This window comes from Protopterus annectens, chromosome 14.part0, assembly GCF_019279795.1.
Source record: "Protopterus annectens isolate FY-2018-M chromosome 14.part0, PAN1.0, whole genome shotgun sequence".
NCBI classification, from domain to species: Eukaryota; Metazoa; Chordata; order Ceratodontiformes; family Protopteridae; genus Protopterus; species Protopterus annectens.
Window position 1 is genome coordinate 946,957,959 of NC_056748.1, and position 11,898 is coordinate 946,969,856.

The following is an 11,898-nucleotide window of genomic DNA, read 5'->3' on the forward strand; positions in this document are numbered from 1 at the left end:
ATATGTGCTACATGCAAGTAATAATACAAAACTGGGTGGGTGTCATTGTGTAATACCTGAGTACCCAAAGACAGACGGCCCCCATATCTATGGAGTAGTATTAGCCAGTACCAGCCATCTTGCTGTATATTATTAACACAGAAAAATAACAGTCTAATGTTTCATGTTTGCTTTAGATATGTGTACTGCTGTACATGTGCAAAGGTTCCTTCACTTTGTTTACTCAAATGCCCTGGAACAAATTGTTCAAACCGCAACAAAAGGAACAAGCATACTAGATCTGGTTTTCATTAACATGACAAACAGATGCGCCACTGCAACTGTCGGACCCTCATTAGTAAAATCTGATAACAAATCAGTCACCTTCAAACTGGCACTAACACCAGAACTCACAAAGTGTGAAGTCAGACTAAAAAAACTTGACCAAGGCAAACTATACCCTCCTAGGGGAAGGTATAAATACATTCCAAGCTCCACCCTAAGCTGGAAGTGGTAAGTACACCAAAGCTTGCACTGAAGCCCTGTACAATCACTTGTATAAGTGTGTAGACAGCTGCTCCAGAGAGAATCAAAGCCAGAGCCCATCTAAAAACAAGCCGCCCTGGTGGGCATCCAGCACCAACAAACTTTACAGCAAACTCAAAATGTTGCTGTCTAAGAAAACTAAGGTGAGGACCCAATAATGGAAAAGTACCCTCCTCAGTCTTAACAGACAAATAAGACAACTAGTCAAATCCTCTTAGGGTAACTTTGAGAAAAACCTAGCTATCACATCCAAGGATAACCACAATGCCTTTTACAGCTACGTATGTAGCCTAAAAGGTAGAACCCAAGCATGTGCTGAGCCTGTGACTAATGGTATCACACACTGATCCTGCAGAGACAGCACACCTGCTAGATTTCACAAACATTTCACTCATGTATCCCCTACAAATTTATCTCAAACCTTGCCCTCAACTTCCCCCCACCCTAAATATCCAAACAGCAGGTCATTAAAGCCTTGTCTAAGGCAAAGAACACAGCCTCTATGACCAGTCGGCATCCTAGGCTGTCTTCTAAACAAACTAAAACATGAACTAGCATCACTGTTAAGTACCCTATTCAATCATAGCTTATCCAGAGGCTTTGTTCCTGCAGAATGGAGAACAGCAACAGTTATTCCCTCCACAAAGCTGGCTTACTAACAGACCCAGAGAATTATAATCCCATAAGTCTGATCAGCCTCATTTGTAAGGCCATGGAACGCCATCATCTACCTCCTAAATAAAGATATAGACAAACTCCAAACCCTGGATCTGACCCAATTCAGCTCATCAAGGACAGATCATGCCTGTTAAACCTGGTGTATTTCTTTGAAAATTTGACCAGGGCCATTCATGAGGGCAAATCTGTGTGCACAGCATGGCTCAAATTGGCAAAGACCGTTGCCACTATACCATACTCAGGCATTACCAATAGCCTTAGCAAAGTGAATGTAAATCCCTTTGTTGTAAGATGGCTTACCAACTGGCTCACAAACCAGTCACAAACGATCAAAGTGGATGAGTCCACATCAACCACCATACCTGTCACAGCGGAGTGACGCAAATGTCAGTGCTGGGCCCCCTACTGTCTGGTATATACTTCTCAGAAGTTCAGGCCAAAACTAAGGGGCAATGGCTGACCAGGTTTGCAGATGACTGCAAAATGGGTGCAATTATTGTATCCCAAAATAATGATTTATACTTTATATTTATACTTCAAGAGGGTCTTACACAGAACAACGACTGGTGTCTTAGTCACAGTCTCAAACTGAATGCAAAGAAATGCATCATAATTCTTTTCAGTAAAAACAATGTCCCTTTATACTATCAAATTAACAACCATAACCTATGTACCAATGAAGTGGTAAAGGATCTGGGATCACAAGTAGACTGCAACCTTAACTTCGACAAGCATGTATTTATTGCAAGGAAGCCCTTCTATGTAGCACATTTGGTTAGCAAAGGCATCACCTCTAGAACAAAGGAGGTTTTAACCCCTCTATACTGGTCACTAATCAAGCCCATAATTGGATATAATGCCCCTTTTCGTTTTTGTACTGTACAAAGTAACTGCAGCAACTGGACAGACCTCAGAGGTTTCTAGAAAAGAAGATCAAGGGACTCCAGCATGTGGCTTACACAGAATGACTAAAGCCCCTGTCACTGTACTCTGTTTTGTATAGACTTCTCTAGAATCTCTGACCCAAACCTAATGAATCTGCTGCTTCTCCATAAATCAAATGGGCCTAGAGCTACCCATTCCAGGGATTAAATACACCCTGCAACTTGAATAAAATGTACTGGAGGGACAGGTTTGTCTCCTATCAACTGCCACATCTCAGGAATAGGCTGCTAATTCATGTGAAGCAGAACACCTCTATGAAACTGTTCAAAAGGAACCTGGATGAGTGGATGGGGCACCATAAATTCTTACCAGGGATAGGGTCCACAACCCTCCTGGACATGGGCAGTCATTACTCAATACAATCCTGGGTATTGACTAGAGTATCTATGGTATTACATTGGGATGAAACGGTTAGGCTTGAAATTACCTATACGTCGATAGTCTAGTAACCTCCTATGATCCTATGTAAAATAGTTCTTCCTCCAAATATTTGAAACTTAGTGTGGACAATGTAACTTTTGTTGGAGGAAGCGTTTTAGATCAAAAATTTAAAAGCTGTCAAAGAATTTACAGGTAAATCACTTTTTAGACAAGGCAATACGTATTTGCCCACTCAAAGAAGTAGACTGTTATTTAGTAAGAGCCTTTTGGGTTTTGGGATATGACTCCTGATGTGTATTTCAGCTGTAATAAATTATTTTTTATCTGATGACCTAGGCATGTAACATGCCTGATGATATAGACTGGTACTGTACATCTGAGGACTCACACATGTTAAGGCTGCTGTCATTATTTGACACCAAAACATCTAAAACCTTGGGAGGTCCACTAAACAAAACAGTGATACTCCCATGTTCACTAGTTTTTTTTCAGGATGGTAAGCCTCCCAGCATCCCCCTGAACTGCAATACTTGTCTCTAGTGAGAATATATGTATATGTGTGTATATATGTGTTTGTTTGTCTATATATATATATGTATATATAAATATATAGGTCTACCTGATAATATTGAAATCCCACATGGTCAAAGACGAGAGCATTGAGATGAAAAGAGCAAATCTTTAGTTAATCGACTCTTCATAACACCAAGAATTTACCCAGGGAAAGTAACCAGTCAACCAACAAGCACAAGAAAACAAAGGAAATCAGTTCAAACTGACAGAAGTAGGTGACTCTACCCACCACACCCCTCCCCAATGTAGGGGGATGCGCCCCCCACACATTCCCTAAGTAATTATACCAACACTGAAATCGCACTATAGTGGAGAAAAGGGCAAACTCCCATATACTGGCCTACCAGTTATTTTCCCTGAGTAACTTTTCGGTGTTATGAAGACTTGATGAACTGAAGATTCTCTGTTTTCTTCTTGATGTTCTCATCTTCGATTATGTGGGATATTCATATTTATCAGGTAGACCCATCTATATATATATATATATATATATATATATATATATATATATATATATATATATCACACACACACACACACACACACACACACACACACACACACACACACAAACACACACACACACACACACACACACACACACACACACACACTCACACTACCCATGTATATCAGAGCAGTTTAGTTTGTCAAATTTTGTTTGTGGCAACAGACTAAACTGCTTTGTTTACAAAGGGAATGTTAGTTTCCTTGAGTGTATGGTTTGCCAGGTTTATTAATATCAAAAACAGAGCTGTAGCTGACATATGTAGTGCCTAGTGTCATTCGCCAATCTGCTTCTCAACCATAATTTGACGGGTGCTGCCATTTCTATGTCCTGCCAACTCATTTCAGCTGAAAAAAAGCTACTTTCTACAATTTATGCCACACACAAAGTGCTTTAGTACATGACTGCTGCAGTCGGTACAGAACTGAATACTGTTATTGCATTAATGATCAGTCGTTTCTAGTACCAGCGTTATTAAAAATGTTACATGCCTGATTATAATGTTCTACTTGGGAAGGTTGAAAATGTGTTCTTTTATAATTAAAGAGGAAGCAGCTGTTTTGGATTGAGCTTCTCACAGGCCTGTTGATAGTTCTAGTTTGAGTGATATTTGTATAGTCTTGCATTCCTACTGACTTGCTTGTTTTTTCTGGACCTCAGTATCTTTTACCCAGAATGTTGCAGGTTTTGTCTTTCTCTCTTTTTCAGCTATTCTATTTTCTGAGATCCATTTTTGCTGAAGTTGCTTTTCTTACTGAATTACATAGCTGTACAGAAAATGAATAACTGAGTTTTAAGGCACCAAAGTTTGATGCATTAGAGGAAAAAAGTGACTTTCATGAAAATCAACCATTCACATTTCTGTTTAAGAGATACATTGATTTCAGGTTTCTGTGTTGCGAGAAAAATTCTGCTGTGCCGCTGTTTATGTTTGACAGCTCAACGGTCTTCCGTTTTTGGCGCACCTGTTCTCTGTTGGGGCATATTCATCTAAGCAGCCATTCAACAGGTTTTTCCACATTCACCCAATGTAGTGTAGCCATGGAGTAGGTATATATTAACTGGGGGGGGGGGGGCAAATTTATAAAAAATTATAGATTACATTAAATATTAATGAAACAAAAAGTAACATACTAATATCATTTTTTATTATACTTGAGCAAAAATGTGAAACCGCTAGAAAAGGGTTGAGTTCTAAGGGAAAAAATTAGCACAGTTCAATACCAATCATACAGCAACAATTATGCATGGAAATTAATATAGTTGGTAGTCTGAGTACAATTCTATACCTTTGTCAAGTAAGTGATATGATCTTTAAAATTAATTAAAATAAAACAGCTATCAGTCACTCATGATCGCATTTTAAAGGTCTGTCAGTAGGTCACGCAATTAATTGTAAAGTAATTAATGCATAAATAGTTATGAGGCTGTTGAACTAAACCATAAAATAAGTAGTTTAATTTATGTAACAGCCCCCACTTCTCTATGGTTTAGTAGAAATCTCATCCACTTGACTACTTGTTCTAAAAATAACTTTATTGTTTTCTACACACCTTTTACTTTTTCTAGGTTAATATTTATTCATCTAGCATACATCTGACATGGAGTTATAAAGTAAGATCAAATTATCTATTAGCCTTTTCAAAGAGACAGAGAGCAAATTTAGTATTTTAATTGTGTATATTTTTAATCTCCTTCTTATCCAAGTATAATAATTTCTGTTTTCTAGTCTGATAAGATAATTTCTTAGTAGAAAAAATTCCTCAGTACACAGAACGTTTGAGGAAGAACTCCAGTTTATATTTAAATAATGGTAACATGAAACTAGATATAGTTGTGAGCATTATGGCTAATGCTATCCCTTAATGAAAATCTTTTAACTTTTACAAGCGATTGTAAGGAATCACTTTAGAGACTGCTCAAATGGAATTGTAAGTCCTTTTGTTCTTTAATGAAATAAATACAGAACTTCATCAGAATCTCTGCATTTATTTAATTAAAGAAGAGAAGCGCGTAATCTTCTATTTGAGCAGTCTCTATAGTGGTTGCTTACAAGTGGTTCCAGAACTTGGTTTGTGGTTTTCTCGTTTATTGTTCTACACTAGTTTTGAGATTTTTAAATCTTTTAAAGTCTCATCACTATTTAATTTTTGACTGATACTGTACCAAAATATGTTTTCCTTTGTTTCTTCCAGTTTCATTAAATATTTCTTAGTTAATATATAGCAGTGTAATTTAATTCTATCACAGTGCATAACAACTCTCATAAGGTTAAAAATTAGACAGTACTAATTAGCTAACATGTAAAAGAAATAGGCATATACCTGAAATCAAATAAATGTAAGAGTTTTCCACATTGTTACATAGTTTGACCTCTTAATGCATATTTTGTAGAAATGCTTTATTTAATATTGGTTATCTACATAAATATAAGGTAAAAAAGTGGGGGGACCCAGACATTTTTTTGGTGTACACTTTTGGAAATGGAATCATCTACGTCAGTGTTAAGTGTTGTTATCAGACATAATCTATTTAGTGAATTATGGAAATCTTTCAGTTATAAGTTTGTGGATGACTGTAAGATGGGTGCTGTCACTGACTCCTCAAATGATGTTAACATACTGCAAGGGGGTCTCACAGCTACAAATAACTGGTGCCAAATTCATGGTCAAGTTAAACAAAAAAAATGTATTATCATACCAGTCAGCAAAAACATGGCGCCAACTGATTACCACATCAATGGCAACCCCCTAAGCAGCCAACCTGTAGTGAGACACCTGGGCACTCAGGTTGACAACAATCTCACATTCGACCATCATGTTCCGGCAGTGCTCAGAAAAGCCTTTTACTTGGTTCATCTCATAAGTAAAGGGATTTCATCTAGAAAAAGGAAATTATTACCTCTCTGTACTCCTCCCTCATTAGGCCTATAATTGAGTATAATGCCCCGTTTGGTATGTACCTCTCCAAACACTTGCACCAACTAGAAAGGCCACAGAAATACCTCACAAAGAGAATCCATGGCCTCCAACACCTGCCCTGTGTGGACTGGCTCAAATCACTATCACTGTACTTGGTATCATACAGATTTCTCAGAGGTCATCTGTGATACACACAGTACAGCCCTTTAAAGCTTCCTTGTGAGCTCACATGGCTAACACCAACCAACAAAAACAAATGTAATCAAATGAAACAGTATTAACTTCATTCATAACGTAAATACTACTTTCAACTGTAATCTAAAACCATTCACTCTAACTTTAAGTTCTGCTTTTGTCGCAAGCTAGATTTAATACAACTATCATCACTGAATCCTAAGGTTCTACAGGCATCAAGGCACAACATTTATAATGTTTGTACATTAGAGTATGTATTTGGAGCTTTTCTCCTTGGGCCTCCATTGAAAATAGCTTCTTTTTTCCAGTAAACAAATGTCAAATAAGTAAATAAATCAATGCATTTCCTCTTGCCTCTTGTGTTTAGTAGTTCCTTTTAATACCACTACCCTAATCCATGTCACACCGCACAAATTCTAATACTTGGAAATAAACACTTTGCATTCAGCATTTGTTAGCATATTGAAAAACAGCTTCTTGCCTGCATTGCAAATTCCTAAATAAATATTTGGGTGAAACTCTAATTCCTGCAGGGCATAGCTGACTAAATATACTAAGGATAGCAATGTACATATAGTTGGTACTGCAAGTACAACAGTAAAAATAATAATTAGTGAGAATTTCTAGACAAAAATTATGGGCACACAAACTTCACATCTGACCATCTTCTACACTACCAGATCACATAGTTCTTAACACTAATTATACAATGACTGGCTATTAGTATTCAAAAACGAGCATGCTGATTGGCCAGCCCAACCAGCGTCTCCATTGTAAATCCAAGAATATACCAAAGGGACTTTTTCTGATTAGTAAATTTCACAATTTTTTTCACTTTTCTTTTTTTAAAACAAACAAAAAAAAGAAAATGGAAGACCTGACATGAACGACAGAGATGGCGCAGACAAAAATAAATAGATAATCAGGTATGTTCTGCAAAACTATAGAAACTTACCTGATTATCCTTTCATTTTGTCTGTCCTGGCTCTCCCTCATTAGTTAAAAGTCTCCTAGTTTCTTTTTTTTTTTTGTTTTCAATAAAAAAAAAAAACGCAATGGAGATCTTCCTTTCTCTGTTCCTTCCTTTGCACAGCACTGATGTACTGTGTAAGCATTGGAACACAAGTCCCATACCATGTGCAGTACATTAGAAAAAGCCCCAGGATATCACAAAACCATGGAAGAGCAGCACGGAGGCATTATACAAAGACATTATTTAAGAAAAGTAAGTATTTTTTTCTTAAATAATGTCATTGTATAATAGAAATAACTGACTCCGTGGTTGTGGTATATTGAAATTTACCCACAGTTGGCTTTATTTAATCACTCAGGCTTTGCCCTCATTATTAAACCACACCAACTATGGGTAAATTTTCAATATACCACACCACGTCGGTTATTACTTAAATAATTAATCGGTAGCATTTTTAGAATATTGAGTCAACCCTCCTTAGCTCAACTGACTGCACATTTCATAAAGGATTTAAGAATTCAGTGTGAAATAGGTGAGCCTTTTTATACACAATGGTAGGGCCCCTAATTAAGTTCCATTTAGACCTATGGAGGTTTAAGTCAGTGACACTTTTGGTGAAATGCAAATTGGTTACAAATGCCAAGTTAATGATCACTATTCCTTTAACTATCCTGATTTTACACATTTTAAACCCATTTTTATTATATGAACTTTGAAAATATGGAAGTCATATCCAATGGCTAGTACTATACTTCAGCGAAACTAATGATGTCCTGAACTGATGTTTTAGTCTTAAAACAAATGCCGGAGAAGGATTAATGAAAAGTATGTGTGTAGCTATTTGTATCATAAAATAAATATACATTTTTATTCTTTGAGCTTATTAGTTTTATATTTTCTTTTTTGAAAAACTTTCTTGATTAAAAATTAACAAAATAAAGGGAATGCTCAGTAAAAGTAGAGCCTAAACATTTGCCCTTGTCCTTGACTGATATAGTTTATAGGGAAAGCTTTTAAAAAAGCAATAATAGCACTAAAAATAGAGTGAAACACATTCTAGAAGGATGAAAGCTACCGCTTCTAGATGACGTTCATTAGCCAAGTTGATTTCACATTTGAAGTAATTACCTACACCTACTTAAAAGGGTTTACCAAGTTGCAGTTTTCATAATAAGTTCTCTGTTTCAGATAAACTGCATTCTTTACTCGGTCATTAGCACTCCCAATTTTTTAGATAACCAAGCAAGTACAAAAGATTACAAATTTTTGATTAATTGTTGAAATAACTAAGATACACGAATGGGAGCCGTATAAACCTTTCTAGAACCAGCATAATAGTTATGACTTTTAGCAATTTTAGTGCCTCATTAAGTGGAATGGATTGACGAGCAATTGAGGTAGGACCTGTCTTTAGCCATGATATAGTAATAAATAATCCAACAATACTTGTAGGCATTATTACAATAAATGTTATTTTCTGGCAGTTTTTCTGTTTTCCTTTCTGTGAATAATTTAACAGGAAACCTAACCAATACCCTGTGAAATAATCAGACAGTTTGCAGTCACTTTCTCTTTGTGAAAGTGAAGACAATAATAATATTAAAAAAAAAAAAAAAACATGATAAAATATGAATGTCCCTGCATGTGAGCATAGAAAAGCTTGGGCAAGGCAATAATCCTTTGAGATATTTCTTCAATAGTAATACTGTAAAGCATGTTGTAATCAAAATAATTTGAATATGTGGAACAATTACTGGAGATGAAATTAGAGTAACTAAAATGTTTTTCTACATTCCAATTATTTTGCTGTTTCTGCTTTCATTCCTTTCTTGAGAGATGCCTTCATCAAATACCAACTATTTTCAGACTCCTGCTCTATTATTTTTTGCATAATACTGTTCTCCAAGCCTTTAAACCCATGGCCCCTTCCACATCCTTTATTACATTTCTGACGATTTTATCCCTCCAAATCCTGTAGATTGAGCCCTTTTCATGTATTTCCGAATGTACTCTTTATTACACTACCAAAACTGTCAACTTTTGCTGTCTGATTCTCACTCACTGACCTTTTTTTTCAAAGCATACATGGGACTTAAAGAAATGCTGCCCATAATGTATACTGTTTTAGCTACACCTACTTAAATTGTTAGACCATGTAGAATATTCTTTTTATGATTTACTTAATGCATATTTATACAAACACGTCCCTTTCTTGTAACAAATCACTCAGATTTTCTTAACTCAGTATTAGTTATATACACACATTAGAGTGCCAGCAATTCCTTTCTGACTTGACTTAATCTTATGTTTTCCATCTAGAAATACTTTTAAAGTGTTAGTCAAACTGAATCTATCTACAGAATGTACTACTTTCACCCAATGCTTTCAATGCCATTACTTCCTTTCCACTTCCTAACTTATTACTTCCATATTTTCTGTTTCAGTCTTCTTCTCCCACATTTAACTCTTTGTTGTTGTTGTATATGAATCACACCAAATAACTGAACCATGAAAAGTCTGTTAATGAAAAAAATCACTTCTCTTTTTTATGTGAAATGATTAATACTGTCTGGAATAAAAATGAATTGTGAATATAATGTAGACTTATGAAAATAAAAAAGTAAGTAGATGTAAGCAGTAAATCATTTTACAGAATCTAAAAGCAAGGAATGTAAGCCACTATATGTGAAATTGAACCACTTATGTTGAATAGTGTAATCTATGTGTACCCTTGTTTAGTGAATAATTTTACACAGAGAGAAGGGACAGAAAGAAAAGGCAGAGCTACCAATGACATGCATCTGCCCTATATATTTAAGGTATTCATCATTTTGTTAAGCATAGCCGTTGGAGCTTAGTCGCTCTGTTCCATGCCAATAAACTAATAAAAATATACTTTTAAGTGTCTATGTGTATGTGTATGTTAGTGGCAACGCACGAAGCATCGGAGACTATCCAGGTGCAACTAACCATAGGCAAAACTGCCTTACAGTTTGTAGCATGCTACAGACCACCCTCTCAAACTCAGGAACCCCACACAGCCTTCCTGAAGACACTGGAGAGTATGAATGTCTCTCCAAATACCATAATTTTGGGAGACTTCAACTACCCAAACATAGACTGGGAACATTACTCAAGCCCCAACACTCTAGCCCAAAGGTTCTTAGAATTCATAAACACAAATGCAATGGAACAACTAGTCACCATTCCCACAAGAGGAGACAATATACTAGACCTGATCATCACAAACATGGGGACAAAATGCTCCACACCGGAAGTACATCCCTCTTTGGTAAGATCAGACCATAAATTAATCTCACTGGAAATCCACATCCCGCCCCCACCCCCTGCACAAAAGACCACAGTGAAGAACTTCTCAAAAGCAAATTTCACACTTCTTAAGACTGAAGTGGTATCTTTCAAGGCCCCTGGGCCAGTGGAAACCACAACCCACACTGCTGAATCCCTTGCAAATGCCTTCTATGGGCACCTTCAAGAATGCATGGATCATGCAATCCCAAATAAAACCAAGACCCATTCCCTCAAAGGCAGGCGACCGGTCTGGTGGACCCCAGCCATAAACAAACTTTACAACAGAAGGAGGAAGCTACTACATGACAGAGCAAAATCCCTAAAAGGAAAGGCATCTCTGATCAGTACTAGCAAAAAACTCCGATCACTCATAAAATCATCCAAGGCCAACTTTGAGAGAAAAATCGCAAATGACACAAAAGACAATCACAAGGCCTTCTTTAGCTATGTTAGAAACCTGGGTGGAAACTCCCAGATATGCTCAGAGTTAGTCCAAAATGACACAAAATTACACTGAACCCACTGACATTGCCAACATTCTGGCAGACAGGTTAAGTGCAAATTTCTCCTACCCCTCCCCCCCAAAAGGAGAAATAACTATCCCAGCAGAGTGTAGCCTCCCTAACATCTCAGATGCCCAGGTGAGAGCCGCCCTCTCTAAAGCTAAAAACACAGCATCAATGGGACCGGATGGTGTCCCGGGCTGTGTGCTACATGAACTCCAAGAGGAACTAAACCCACACATAAGGCTTCTGTTTAATCTTAGCCTTACCACAGGATACGTACCCAAAGAGTGGCGTACAGCAACAGTGGTCCCACTTTACAAAGGCGGTGCTTCTACGGACCCTGGAAATTACCGCCCATAAGCCTGACGAGCCTGGTCTGCA